The following is a 17041-nucleotide window of genomic DNA, read 5'->3' on the forward strand; positions in this document are numbered from 1 at the left end:
GAAAGGTGTGGAGTGAGAAGAGGGGAGAGGAAGCAAGTGGTGACTACCCAAGATTTATATATGTAGAAAGATTTGAAGGGGATGGTTATTTCAAAATTTAAATCTACTCATGTAAAATTTGGAATGTGGTGCTTTGATTCCCATAAAGTTGACGGGACAAATCTAAATTTGTGCTAAAGGGGACTCTCAGAAAACATGATATCATCCTCTTGAGACTCAAGAGCTTCGATTTAGCCACCCTAGAGACACAACTAAAATTGGGAGTAATGCATGAGCTTGATTATTAGAGGATTTCAAGACCTGTCTATATTGGCTTCACATGGACCTTGGACATCACCTCATGAATTCCTTTCTTAATTTTGTGCATGGAGAGTCAGAACATAAATACAAAACCTTTGAGGAAGGTTGTGGAGTGAGAAAGTGGAGTGGGGGAGTTGAGGGATGGGGGGATCAAGGGGTGATTATCCTAGATCTATATATGTGGGGATGGGTGGGGAAGTGATAACCTTGGATCCAACAACATGGAAATATTTAGAGGAGATGATTTTATGTCAAAATTGAAACATCTCATGAATAATTAAATTTATAATTCTATGGATAATTAAAAACTCTATGGATAATCAAAATTGAAACATCTCATGGATAATTAAATTTTATACTCTATAAAATTCTTAAAGGACTTGTGTGAATCTCTAAACAAGCAATGATGGAGAGTATACCAAGTGAAATAGTCTCTGGACTTGGGCTTTTGAAGACAACCTACTCATGTGGAATGGAACAAATAATTTTGTGTTAAAGGGGGTTTTAAGCAACATGATATAATCCTTCTGACATAATCTAGAGCTCAAATTTAATTGCCCTAGAGACAACTAAAATTGGGAGTCATGCACAAGCTCAACTATTAGAGGCTTTTTGAGATCTATCTATATTGGCTTCAAGTGAGCCTTGCAGATCGCCTCATGAATTCCTTTATCAATTTCTTGCATGGTGAGATGAGCATCAATAGAAAACTTTGGGGGAAGGGTGCAGACCAAGGGACATGTATTTTCTTTGTGAGCACTAAGGACAAGGTTGGAAGCTATGGAAATTCGAATAAGCAATGATAAACTCCAATAAACAGGTATGAATCTCTTATCTCACTCTTTTCATTAGTATTTTCATCTATGATTTTATTACAATAGACTTAGGGAAATCCTTATATCTGTGTTTTGTTTTCTTATAGATCTGGGTACCGGATCTAGGGAGATTGGTCTTATCCACAAGAACGCTTTAATTTCCAACTATAAAGTCAATTATATAAAGTCTTTCAAACACTAATTTAATTTTCTTGATTGTTGCATTGGATCTATGATTTGTCTTGATACTTCCATTTCCATAGGGAAAACGCTTCTATTCTAGACTTGAAAACCTATGTGCAAAGAATATGCGTACATATGTTCCAAACAAGCCCTGAAAACAAATAGTCACGTGAAGGAGTATAAAAATGTAAAGTTTGTTAGGCTGACAAACAAAATTAATTGCAAGTGGATATATATATATATATATATATATATATATATATATATATATATATATATATATATATATATATATATATATATATATAACTGACAAGACATATGGGTATGGAGTTTTTGAGAACATCACCATTAGTTTAAACATGCATAATAGTTTTTGCAATATCAAACTACTATTATTATCTCATTGGATTTCTCAGGTGCCATAGACATTCCTTATTATCTCACCTATTTTACTTTCTACATGGCTCTCGCAAGGACCCACCATGAAATCTTCACAAAAACACTTATGTACTCGAATCGTGAACCTTGGGAACTTTCAATAATTTAATCTGCACATAGGGGAATTGTTGGAAACTTTAGACATGGGGTATTAATATTCTACATGCTTATTTTAGACCATGTGGCTTTTCTTCACTATATTCGCTCCTTTACATTAACAACATCGTAGGTGCATTCAGTGACTCATGCAATTAACTTATATTCATGAGGTAGGCAAGGTTGCTTGGCATGCAAATTTCCTTTGGCTGATTTTTGAAATGTGAATTTGCTAGATGGTTGTTTCTAATAAAGGTTCGTAACAATCTCACTTAGGTACACCAATGACCAACATATATGTAGAGGTTACCAACAAGTATGTAGAGGGTATTTTCTGTTGCATTCAATGTTGTGGGACCTTTTCTTTTTTCATGATAATGTGTGTTCATAGCTCTTATTACAAAGTTGGATTCATGTTGTTTGCTTAACATCTTTAGAGTAAAAAATGGCGGTACTTTAGTTCTATATATGGTTATTATTGTTCTATAGTAAATGGAATGAATAAAAGTAATCTATCATTACAGTTTTATCTTTTCAAATTTTGGAGGTGAAAAAACATCAAATTATGAAAAATTGTGAATTTTTTTGCACTCTAAGAGATTTATCCCTCTCGATGCATGATAGCCAAGTGTTAAAATGTAGCTATACTCACATGTAATTGTCTATAGAATTGAGTTTGATAATATAACTCATTATATAATTTCTTTCGGTAATATGCATCAACCATATACTTGTGTCTAACAATATATGCTTACTATATTGACATCTATAGATTTATTATATTCATTTTATTTTCTTTTATTATCTCAAGCTTTTTGGCAATGTGTTTCCTGTAATTCAATTCACAATTTATCCCATGTTGTTAGATATCAATATGTAATGTAATTCACTCCCATCTTTCGCATACAAATATTAATATTTTCACATACTAATATTGATACTTTCACTAATAATGTTTATTCACTTTGAAGTGTATTATCATTAAAATTAATACATTATAACATTAAAAACCAACCTAGATCCATCTTATCCCTGGATCTATCAAGCACCGAGAGGGGTCAAATATTTTGAGGTGCAAACCTTTCCTCAAGTTTTGTACTTGAGGAAAGGTTTGTACCCCAAGAGATTTTATCCCCCTTGGTGCTTGATAGATTCGGGGTTAATATGGATCTAGGTTGGTTCCAGTCGTGTGTTGTCACACAAAATTCGTTGAGCATCATTATTATTTTGATCATTTTAAATATGGTAAATATGTCTAATATTAATCCTAATTATTTTGATCACTTTAAATATGCCAAAAATGTCTAATGTTAATCTAGTCATTTAATTTTAAATTTGCTCAGTTATTTCAGTTTGATGAGATGATGGAGACTATTAATAACTTGAATGATGAAAAATGATGAAATAAAAATTTTGAATGCAAAGTGGCAATGTAATAGTGTTGAATGATAGAAAATGTGAATAATAAGAATGTAGTCAATTACAAAAAGTCTTCATTATGATCAATCTCATTATTTTATTTTATTGTTCTTATTGTCACACATGTTAGTTTTTTCATCTTTTCATATCAATCACATGAAAAAGGCAATTGAAATTGTAGACCAATCAAGTCTTTAACTCGAGCTATCCTGGAAAATGTCATATCTTGTCTCTCTTGCTCCGCAAAATTAATGGTATCTTTCTCCAAATTCAATCATTATGACTTATGGAGTGTTAAACCCCGAGTACATTTCAATGGTAGTCGTTTTCTATTACCTCGTTTGAATGCAAAGTGACTGCAAATTTTGAATGATAGAAAATGGGAATAGTAAGAATGTAGTCAATGACAAATAGTTTATAGTTTCAAGAAGAAAAAATTTCAGGTAAGTGAACATTTTATTTAAGATGGAAATTCAAGTATTTTATTTATGGTTGAATTAGTGTAACACATAAATCAAAGTACATTGTCAATAATTTTTGTGTCTTTACACTAAAATCAATGCACACTATTAATCTCATTACTTTGAAATTAATGTACATCATACATCTACTTACATAAAATCAGAAATAACATCTACATTGAAATCAATACATCTAGTGCAAACAATCAAATGTGATTGCAAATCAACATCTACACTGAAATCAATGTATATAGTGCAAGTAATCAAATAGGATTAGAAATCAACATCTACACTAAAATCATTGCATCTAGTTCAAACAATCAAATAAGATTATAAATCAACAATTACACTAAAATCAATGTATACATTGCAATCAACAATGTAAACTTTGAAACCGGAACTATAAATTCAAAACATGAACTCTAGCCAAAAAACCCCAAAAAAAACATGAAAAAGTGTGCTAAAAACGAAAAGTGTGTATATTGGAACACACTAATGTTTTTGGTAGAATAACATTTTTATTTCCCAGGTATAATTTCAACATTTTTTAGTAATGATGATAAATATAAAATAATGGGATCCGAAACACATTAAAATTCCATCAGTTTTCATCCGTGTTGTTAAACATATAATAACATGACGCTATAGGTCGCTAAAATTCTAATTGTTTTCAACTATAACATTTAAAAAATAAAAATAAAAAAATTCAACCATGGAATTAAAAAAAATCTAAGTTTTCAACACATTTAAACCATGACATTATGAACAAATTACATGACTAAATTAATCAAAATGTCAATACTTGTATATTGAATGAAACATAAATTATATCTTTAAGTTATTGTTGTATTGTAGATATTCTAAACAATAAAAATTATCATAATTAAAACATATAATCCAACAAACATAAAAATTACTCATAACTTCATTTAACACCATATGGAAATCAAAATTTTTATTTCCAGATACGATGCAAACATAAGTTATATAAACTGTCTTAGACAATGATTCAAAATCACTCATATTTTCTTGCACGCCATCAAAATTCACATCTTCAAATGAATGACTGGATACAGATGAAGATGTTCTATATTCTTCTCTTTCATCAATTAGTGCCTCATCTGAGTCCACATGCATGCTCACCATTTTAGGTTTCAAAATTCTTTTGGATCTACGTCTGTTTTTAGCAAACTACCCTCTTTGTCTTATACACACCATTGAATGGGTGTGTATTTGTGGCATACCAATGTACTTCAACACTGCGACATCTTCATTTTCTATAATGACCTTTATAACCTTAGCAACCCATAATGTATAACCATTGGGATCTCCATCTGCTAGCACTGCGATCATGCAACCCTCTTTAATATCATGTACTAAACCCCTTTAAAGGTCTTCCATGGCTACACGGTGTGCACGAGATCTTATGGAACCAATATACATTTCTCTTTCCTCTACTTGTGAAGAATTAATAATAGCTTGAGATTGTTGTTGTTTAACAATGTTTCTTTCCTCATGTTCATTTGACACATTTTGTGGCCAAATAAATGTAGTTTTCAAAGGTATATCTTAATTTCTTGTTCTTGAATTGATATCACTTTGATTATTGAAAAAAGACTTCTACCAAACTAAATCAACAATATCAAAGTATTTATGAGAAATTTTTCAGCGTAAATCACATGATATTTCATTTGTCGACGTGTTTCGAACCAACCAGTGTGGTTCATCGTCAGGACAAGTTGAAGAATCAGATCAAGCATTGCATGTTAAATAGTCCGAGCAGAACCTCCAACGGCTATAATTCTTGACCAGGCAACAGCTATATTGACTAACGGCTAAATATGACTGGGGGACAGCTAGACGGACCAGGGTCATAAAAATAAGTTAATTTCATAGCTAGTTAGTTATATTATTATTAAATTAAAAGTCAAAGGGACATATGAATTTTCTAAGGGGTTTTAAATATATATATAAATAATAAATTAATTTTAAATGATTATTAAGTTGATAGTTAGTTATAAAAAGTATTAACTATTTAATAAAAATATATAATATAAATATTAGAATAAGTCAAGTGTTAGAAAAAATAAGATTTTAAATATTCAGATTTAATTAATTGTTTCTCTAATTGTCACATTAACCCAGAGGCATTAACTAATTTAGTTGTTTATATGAATTTATCTAAAGGTCTTTACTATTTTATAAAATTATATATATATATATATATATATATATATATATATATATATATATATATAATTTTTTATTAATATATATCATACATATATATATTTCTTAAGCTAATAGTTAGTTATAAACAAAAAAATATTGATAGACTAAGTCAAGTGTTGGAAAGAAAATAGTATAATTAATCGTTTATCTTAATTGTTAAATTAACATGCGGAAAGAACCAAGCATCATGTGTGTATTGAGGAGGCTAGTGTGATTGCTAGAGTTTCACAATTCCATCATCGGAAATTTAGGGAAGCCCTTGAGATTGAAAAAAGGCCGAGCAATCTCAATAGAGAAGATGGCTGGAAGATTAGTAGTTGCTGGGTCCCAGCACTCTCTTCCTAGTCATTTTCTTCCTTTCCTCCCCTCCCTCGTTTTTTGGCTTGTTCTTGTTTTCCCGTATCCTTTGGCCTTTTTTTTTTTAACTTTAATCAGATGTTAATTTAACAATTAAGATAAACGATTAATTATACTATTTTCTTTCCAACACTTGACTTAGTCTATCAATATATTTTTGTTTATAACTAACTATTATCTTAAGAAATTTATATATATATATATATATATATATATATATATATATATATATATATATATATATATATCTATATATATATATATCTATATATATATATATATATATATATGTATGAATGATATATATTATAGCAAAGACCTTTAGGTAAATTCATATAAACAATTAAATTAGTTAATACCTCTAGGTTAATGTGACAATTGGAGAAACAATTGATTAAATTTGAATAGTTAAAATCTTATTTTTTCTAACACTTGACTTATTCTAATATTTATATTATATATTTTTATTAAATAGTTAATACTTTTTATAACTAACTATCAACTTAATAATCATTTAAAATTAATTTATTATTTATATATATTTAAAACCCCTTAGAAAATTCATATGTCCCTTTGACTTTTAATTTAATAATAATATAACTAACTAGCTATGAAATTAACTTATTTTTATGACCCTAGTCCGTCTAGCTGTCCCCTAGTCATATTTAGCCATTAGTCAATATAGTCGTCGCATGGTCAAGAATTTTATCCGTTGGAGGTTCTGCTAGGACTATTTAACATGCAATGCTTGATCTGATTCTTTAACTTGTCCTGAAGATGAACCACACTGGATGGTTCGAAACGCGTCAACAAATGAAATATCATGTGATTTACGCCGAAAAATCTCTCATAAAGAAGCCTCAATTCAACAATATCAAAGTACTCATATGTCTATATAATACATTTTTTAATTTCTTCTAGGCAATCAGAATAATTTATATCTCTATTCTACCTGTGTGCATTATGAACTTCAACAACTGATTGTAATAGCAATATATTTGACGCAAATATTGGATGATCTGGAATGAACTTCAAAAATGCCAAACCTGATCACGACAACCATTCTGCAGTATTTGAATACTTCTTGCCCCATATTAGTGTTTTCTCATCAATTTTTTTGATACAAAATTGATGTTGGAAGCTAATGTCATTAATTTGTTCAATGGATTTCTCCTCACCATGCGATCCCAGAATAAACCATCTCATGTCAACAGTTTCTTCCAACACATCAAAAATAGTCTCTGGCATGTATGATTTCTTAATACATTCAGTTAATGATGGCAAGATCCCAAGTTCCTTCCTCAATGTGACTGAAAAATGACTGAACATATGATCAATATGGTCATGAGTGTGCCCAACAAGAAGGAAACCAACCTTTACCTTCTGAAAAATTCTCAATTCAACAAGCATGTTTAGATATCCAAAAACAATCTTATTTTTGTTTTCGCGACAAGTGTTGTTGAATTGTAGATACGAAACTTCAAGAAGATTACCAGACCAATGAGAAAGCACATCATGAATTATGGTTATTTTCATATTTGCATCATTATGAATATTTGGATCTATGAAGTATACCCTTGGCAAAATTTTCCCATTGAAGACCATACAACTGACCAAGTGATACTGAAAAGAATTTTCCTCCTATAAATATTTGGGTGTGCGAACAAAATGTGGTAGAATTATTTTCTTCTGGTCCATACCATCAAGTATCAAACACAAATATTTATTTGGATTATCATAACACTTCTTTCGATGCTTGTACAAATTTTTCCTTTCATTTGTTTATTGTTCATGATGCTCTTGAAGCACTTTGACAATGGAATCTACACAACATAAAAGAAAGTCATTAATAAATATGTTTTCATAGTTGATGACTATATAATTTAATGTTATGAATGCTTACCTTTTTCTGCCCCTTCACATTTATCCCTTTTTTATTTAAAAGAAGCACATACTCTGCAAATCCCCATCCTTGTCTTCTTAGGAATATAGACATTGTTGAATTATTTCTTCCATATCTTCACAAAATATTGATATGTAATAATCGACCATTTCCTTCAGTACCTTCTACATATTCTTTGTATAAGTTGTAGATTTCTCATCTTGAGAAATTATCTGGAGTATGTATTGTCTATATATTTGGCATACACTCTCCATGCTTTGGAAATAAGTATTTCATCCATGACATTGCAGTATTTGATAATGGCCCAAACTGTCATTTATGGTGTACTTCTGAATAAAATGTGGGACCCTTTTCCAAATTTTCTTAGATTCTTGACAGACGAAAATTACCCATTGAATGAAACGTTTTGAAAGCCTTTCTACACATAAATAAAGACCCAATATGATAAGCATAACCTGACAATGTAGATTGCATGCACCACACTAAATATGAATTTTGCATGCTTTTATTCATTGACAAATATCTCTTCCTTTTCTCCAATGCAAACTTGAAATCCATATGCTTCAAGCAATATTTTTTACATCATTCACTTGAAACGAGAGCACTGATAGAACTTCTTCTCGTCATATATTCTGCTCTACGCCTTGTATAACTAGAACATCTTGGATTGATACGAAAAGGTTTGCTCCTACTCCTCGATACAATATTTTATGGCAACATCTCCATCATTGGATCATCATCTATATAAGAATTTACATCATCATTATGAGCAATATTATCCTCATGTTGTAGCAGCTACAACAACCCCCCAAAATTTTGCCTTAACTTCATTTTGGAGCCTCCCTACTAACCTTTCACAGCAGCATGTCTTGCTTCATCAAGTACACAAGCTTCAAGGATTTTTCTTTGCAGAATGATAGCCTATCCATCAGAACTTGTTGCATTCCCCTCACAAGTTGTTCTTCCAGACTTCATCCAGCTGCAGGCTCAGCAACTCCCTCAAGAAATTGCACAATTCTAGAGGGTAACAAGCCTTCCCTCTAGAAATTGTGCAATTCTATCTGGCAGCCTACTAGGCTCCATAATTGCGCAAATCTGCCAGTCAAGCTTCACTGAGAAAATTGCGCAATTCTTCACAGCAGGGTTGCTCAGCCCAGGAATTGTACAATCCTAGGCAGCAGTCAGCTGCTCTACCCAGAAATTGCGCAAATATCCTAGGTAGCCAGCCCAGATCCCTCCCAGAAATGTGCATTTTCTCCCTGAAGTTGAGCATGCCCTTACATGTGCAGTTGAGTTGATCGGTTCCCTTCGGGACCGAGAAAAACTGATTTGCATGCATGGGATGCTCCTCCCAAGCAAACATGCAAAGGAATCCCTTGATTTAGGTATCTATTTTTAGCAACTGGAGGTTACATGCAAGGATCATCTCAAAAACCTCCCGCCAAATGTCGCTTTTCCTAGATTTGTGGCATGCACGTCACAACCTCAATATTATCAAAATTCATCAACTAGACGTTTTCAGAGCTCATTCCTCACATCAACCTTGCAGCTCTGGCATCCCACATTGCATCTAGGATTCGTCAGCACATTCAGCTCAATTGTCTTGGGGTAAGATCGTTGTTCATGACTTGCATTACGTTTCTGTCACTTTTTGTGTTTCGATTTATGTGAGTGTTGTCTACTCAATTTCAGTGAGCTATTGTTGTCGTTTACATGCATACTCGCTGGTGCTAGCACCATTTCATTTTTCGTTTGCATCTCACTATTGTCGCATGCATGGAATTGTTTTTGCACAAACGGTCGTCATTGCGGCGACTCACTTCACACACTTGCATGCTTTCCCGTTTCCTGAATCCTACACTTGTTGTTTGCATGAATGATCATTCACTCTTGTTTACACTCATCTCCTCATGCATTCACACTTCTCATATTTTCAGTCGCCCATCGGCCAGACTGGGCTACCTTGCCCGGCTAGCACTGCGCATTTTCAGAAGTGAATGCTCTGCCTTCCCTCTAGAAATTGCGCAAATATAGCCAGGAACTGACCTCCAGTCTTGCATTATATAATTCTTAGAGGCAATGCCCTGTTGGCCCCAGAAACTGTGTAATGCAGTTTGCCGGTTGCATGTCACTGCTGACTAAAATTGTGCATTGTACAGTTTCAGTCCTCAAAAAGCCAGGTTGGACTATGCATTGTGCAGTTCCAACAATCAGTCAGCCTCCTGATAGCCTGAATTGTGCCTTGCACATTTTTTGCAGTCAATCTCTGACCTCTCGGCGGAAATTGTGCAACCTTCATGATCAGTCACACAGGTATGTTGCAAGTCAATTCTCAAGTTCGTTTTGGTTTTCTACTAACATATTTCTTGCATGAGTGTTTCCATATCTCCAGGTATCGCATGTGTTCATCTGTCTCTTAGTAGCACAGGTACAATGGCTTATAGGAGATCAAAGTAGAAGACATTGTTCAGAACACACTTGGGGATGCAGTCAATCAAGTGTATATGAACTTGCCTACCCTCGAAGACATCAAGTTTTTCATAGACAAGGACATAAAGATATGACAGCAGCAGCATCATAGCAAGCAGCACCATCAACAGCAGCTGAAGGCAACATACCGGATGCAATGAACACAATAGGGAGGTTGTTGACAGCAAAGAGGCAGAACAAAGTTGGAATCTCAAGAAGATGCACTTGTGATGAAAGAAAATTTGGAGATTCAGGCTATGAGATGAAAACATGACATGAAGATCGTGTGAAGGCAAAGAACGAAACAAAGAAGGAGTTGCATGTGGTGAAGCAGCAACTCAAGGAAGAACATGAGCTGCATAGACAAGAGAATGAGTTGCAGCGGGAACAGGTATAGCAGGGGGCACATCATGCATTCACGGATGAAACTATGCCCATACAAGTTATAGATCCATCCCAGTAGCTGGCACAAAGCAGACAAGGTGAGATGTGTTTTTGATCACATGCAAGGGAATGCAGCAACATGCATGTCATTGTGTGCATGCATGCAATCCCACCCATTTGGAACACTCACCGAGGCGAAGACAAGAAGCAAGTCTGGCTGGAGCTGAACATGTACCTTGACAAGTTGATGCGCATGGCCACTAGCACACGCTTGTAGAGTAGTGTAAACACTATGCATCAACATGTTACTAGTTCGGTGGCACCAGGATGACCATGCGCATGCTATCAGACGAGTTGGACATAGGAGCCATATCAGTGCACCTGGATGCAATGAAGGTAAGACTTCACTTCAGCAAGATGTCACCATTCAGTGCACTGACACCATCATGGACAACCAAGCTTGGCATCAGCTCATCACCTTCGACCATCACAAGCATGTCAAAGAGTTGGTCTCACCAAAATGGTCCGAGTCTCAATGATGTCTTGCATGGCTTGCTCAAGCCATTTTGTCTCACATGGGCACATGTGCATTGTAATGTAAGATCTTGTCAAGTGGAAGTTCAAGTGTCGATAGTTGAATGTAATAGTCATAGAGTAGTTGAAGAGTCATGAGGGTAGATGAACGGTCTCAAAGGGAAATGTAAAGGGTCACCCCACCCTTTGATATAAATAGCACCTCATAACTCATTGTATAGGCTTTTGGTCAGCCAAGATTCCGATAAGACTATCTTAGAGAGAGCTTGGACATTATTGTAATGAGCCTTGGCTTCTCCACTGCGCAGAGCTGGTACATCTCTTTGGAGGAGAAGGTGGTTGTGGTTGTAACATTCCACTATCAGAACTAGTGGTTGGAAATGGATGTATTCTATCACTGGAACTTACAATTCTTAATATAATAGAACCAGCACGTTTCATCCATATGTCATATTTCATTCCAGCTATCTTGTTTACTCTAAATGGTATAGGTATATGTTTGCTTACGCATGCATATATGGACTATTTTGCATAAGTATGTATGAATCTTACTGAAATGTGTTGATTGGTTTAACCATTACTTTGGGTTGTTAGCTAACTTGCTTTCCATTTTGTGATGCATCTTCGCTCGTCTGTTCCCTTCCAAGTCGCATGCTACCACAAGTTTCCGAGGGGTGCACTCACCCAACTCTCCGTGTCTTAGAACCATTCATGCACCTTCCTTGTCTTACTACAATTGTCACACCCTTGCTACCAACAGAGTTATCTTACTTGCCTCTATGCGAAATTGCGGTCAAGGCATTACTAGATGATGCACTACTAGGACTCCTACACCAAACGGTCTGATATCTAATTGGGACTTCTTACCGGAGAGATCCCCTGACATGTTGGTGGGTCCAGCACTATCAACATTTATGGTGCTAGAAGGAGGGCCAGATGACAAGTTGTGTCCTCTCATCCTGTTTTGAACCTTTGCATATCTATCATGGATTCTTGCACTCTTCTCCCTCCACGATTTTTTTCGATTTCTGAATCTGTTACCATCACGAGGGATTTTTAATCACTTGTCCACTTACACGTATGATGGTGAAGGCGAAGTGGTTTGGCCTGATTTCTTACATGACTTTCTTTCCATGCTCCATGAGGAAAATGGATGTTCTGACGAACAGACCAGTTTGTTGCTTGCATACACACTTCCCGAATCTCCTCATCGATCGTTGTACAGCTTGTCGACTAACAACGTGCACTCACTTGAGCACTTCTGTGATCTCATTGAAGACACTTTCTATCCTTTGATCCAGACCATCTTGACCAAAAATTATTACAACAACGGAAGGCTCCGCATGAATCGCTTATGGATTTTTGGCAGCACTTCCGTGATTTCCAGTTTCAAGCTCTGAAGAGCCAAATGAAATTTTTCTATCTTTGGGAATGATTCGAGCATTGCGTTAAGAAATCTGCTTGTCCCAAGAAGAAGTTTGAAATCAAGCCTCGCTCAGTATTCTTTAGTGATGAAGCTACAAAATCACATACAGATGCGGCCACTGTCATAAGGGATTGTCCACCGTCCCCTCATCAAACAGCTCAGCCACTGTAGAGTGATGTGGGAGTTCATACTCACACATTTGTTTAGCTGTCACATCCTCCCAACATCACTTCATTTAATTTTCGTGCAGATTTGATTGTGAGTCCATCGAGTTGTCATATGCATTTTGTTCCACAACCTCCGTTTTTGTACTCGGCTAATCCTTTGGATGATACTATCTTTTTTTCTTCCATTTTAGACTCTACACTTGTTGTGAACGAAGATCAAGCCATCAACGAAGTTGGTGTTGCACAACCAACATGTATTGTCATTCATGAAGAGTATGACTGGGAGCTTGAGCATCAACACTCGGCGAAGGATGACTCCCTTCCATCCAAGCCTCCTCTGTTCTTCCCTGACATCTTTGGTGAACCTGCCATCCATGATTTCACATGTGTATATTCATCTATGGATGTACCCATTATTGATCACTCGCAGGACACACTGGATGTCAATCCATCATCTGAAAATGGAGAAGATAATTTATTCATTGAAAATCCACTTGATTTTTCATCTACCTTTTCCAGAAACACAGAGGATGAATTTGTTCGCTTCTCATCTACCACTCTGTTTGATTCATCAAATCATGAGGATGTCGATGAAAACACTAATTTTTTTGATCATGGTTTTCGTGATCCATTTACTTCCATATTCGATCACGATCATGATTTTATCGCAGTCAATTTTTCGAAGCCACCATTTTATGATGATCTATCTGACGATGAAGTCGAAACACCCAAGGCTGTCGAGGCACTTTAGCTTGAGATGATGATTATGTCAAGCCCTCGCTCTCTTGGGGTTAGTTTCGCTTCCGATCAAGAAATTTTTCAATCAACCAAGGCTCCTCATCACTCATCTATATGCATTGAAGATCAATCTCACACACATATCATGCTTCCTCCACTCGAACTAAACGATCCCATCGCTCATGCATTGGAGGAATCTTACAATGCAAGCACGTGTGCAGGATGCATGTTATCTTTGTTTCTTTCGTTTGCTTTCATGTCACAGTCAAGAATGTGTGTATTCTTCACAGTTTCACACAGTGTCGCACATCACCATGATAAGTCCACAGACTACTTGTCATGTACTTGCACTCACTTATGTCCTGTGGGCACTTTTAAACATGAAGTTTGTTTGTCTTCATTGTTATATATTTCTTTCTTGCTGGTCTACACAAACGGGTTGCTCACTAACCAAGACTTCACCAACATGGGTCAACCAATGTGCCAGTGGCTGCATTGGAAATATCACTTCACATGATTAGGCCCATGCACCGTTAGCTTAGGAGTAGGAGTAGTTTTTTTCTTTCAGTTGGTTTGCTTGCATGCTTGTTTGCTTACTTGTTTTGTTTGTTTGTTTGTCTGCATGCACACTTTGCTTTCGCTTTTGCTTTTTCTTCTGCTTCTGCTTATGCTTTTTTTTTTGTTTTCTTATTTTTTTCGTAGGTTAGTTTCGCATGAAACCATGTATGACTCTTGAAACAAGTTGGGTAAAGTACAGGAGGTCTTGTACAGCTATCACTACTTGGTTATTTGTCATCCTGCCTCTATATGAAGAACTTGTTACTTTTATTCCATGATACGTCGATGGAAAATATGTATTGTTCGAAGTGAACCTTGGTGAAAACACAGCACTTGCACACTAACTAGTGTCACCTACTCTAGTCAGTTGTTTTTAGGTTAACCCTTATCAACTCAGTCAAGTAGAGTAAGGTGAGGGGAAAAACCTTAACAGCCACGTTAGAGGTACAATAAACTACTTCTTTGCAGGAACAACCTCTTCAGCTCTCAATAAGTCAGGATCCCTCTTTCGCCTCTCAAATGAATAAGTGTTATGCGTAGTTGTGAAAATGAAAAAATGAAAAGTGAAAACTTCAAAAAATGAAAAATGAATAAAGTGAAAGAAGAGAAAGGCTTATTGCGTAGAAATGTGATGCAAGTAACTCTGTCAGGGTACTGACCAGGCTCAGTGGCAACGGAGCCATGCTTGTGTTCCTATATGACTCTGTCGGTATACTGTCCAGGCCTGCTAGCAGCAGAGCAACACCAGAGATGAAATTAAGACTCTGACAACTATACTGCTTGTGCACCAATATACCCCTCAACCCTAATCGAAACAATTATGTTGCCTTGGCTTGGAATGTGTGTCAATTGACCAAGAGTTTGGCAGATGCTACATATTACAATCAAGCTAGTGTGAAACCAAGACGAACTAAGAACTGAACAATACTTTCGGAGGTGTTAGACTTGTTTTTCACGAACAAGGTCCATTCAGAGAACTGGAGTTCTACCAGTGTGTCACCAAGTGTTGTAGCGGCTACAACCACCCTCAAAAAATTTCCTTAGCTTTGTTTTGGAGCCTCCCTACCAACCTTTCATGGCAGCATGTCTTCTTGCTTCGTCAAGTACACAAGCTTCAATGATTTTCTTGCATAATGATAGCTTATCCATTAGAGCTTGTTGCATTCCCCTCACGGGCTATTCTTCCATACTTGGTCCAGCTGCAGGCTGAGCAGATCCCTCAAGAAATTCCGCAATTATCGAGGGCAACCAGCCTTCCCTCCAAAAATTGTGCAATTCTATCTGGCAACCTGTTGGGCTCCATAATTGCACAAATCTACCAGTCAAGCTTCACTGAGAAAATTGCGCAATTCTTCCCAGCAGGGCTACTTAGCCCAGGAATTGCGCAATCCTGGACAGAATTCAGCTGCTCTGCGAAGAAATTGTGCAAATCTCCTGGGCAGCCAACCCATCTCCCTCCCAGAAATGTGCATTTTCTCGCAGTGGTTGAGCAGGCTCTTGCATGTGCAGTTGAGTTGATTGGTTCCCTCTGGGACCGAGCAAAACTGATTTGCATGCATGGGCTACTCCTCCCAAGGCAACATGCAAAGGCATCCCTTGATTCATGGATCTATTTTTAGCAGCTGGAGGTTACATGCAAGGATCATCTCAGAAACCTCCTATCAAGTATTGCTTTTCCTAAATTTGTGGCATGCGCGTCACAACCTTGATCTTATCAAAACTCATCAACTGGATGCATCAGAGCTCATTTCTCACATCGACCTTGTAGCTCTGGCATCCCACATTGCATCTAAGATTCGTCAGCACATTCAGCTCAATTGTCTTGGGGTAAACTTGTTGTTCATGACTTGCGCTATGTTTCTATCACTTTTGTGTTTCATTTTGTGTGAGTGTTTTCTACTCGATTTCAGTCAGCGCTTGCTATCATTTACATGCATACTAGCTTATACTATCACCGTTTCAATTTTCATTTGCATCTCACTGTTGTCACATGCATGGAACTATTTTTGCACAAATGGTCACCGATGTGGCGACTCGCTTAACACACTTGCATGCTTTCCCATTTCCTGAATCCTGCACTTGGTGTTTGCATGAATGATCATTCACTCTTGTTTGCACTCATCTCAACAGTGTAAACTATGAAACGGGAACTATAAACTCAAAACGGGAACTCTGGCCAAAAAACCCCTAAAAAACATCAAAAACAATGCTAAAAACGAAAAGTGTTGATGCTGGAATAACACCTTTTTTTTTCCAGGGTAAATTTTAAACATGTTTTAAAAATGGCGACGAAAACCAATTTTTTGTGCAAAAATTATCCAAAAAATACCCTCAAAATGAAGTGTTGATGTTCAAATAACATTTTTTTTTTCTCAATGGTAAATTTTGTGCAGAGAACACCCTCAAAACGAAAAGTGTTGATGCTGGGATAACAAATTGTTTTTCAAGGGTAAAATTTCAACATTTCAAAATAATAGCATAAAATATTTTATCATGACCCCGAAAAACATTAAAATTTCATATAGAAAAAATAAATAAATAAAAATAAAAAAGTTAAA

Source organism: Pinus tabuliformis, chromosome 9, assembly GCF_031772625.1.
Source record: "Pinus tabuliformis cultivar Carrire ecotype Pingquan chromosome 9, CPIR1, whole genome shotgun sequence".
NCBI classification, from domain to species: domain Eukaryota; kingdom Viridiplantae; phylum Streptophyta; class Pinopsida; order Pinales; family Pinaceae; genus Pinus; species Pinus tabuliformis.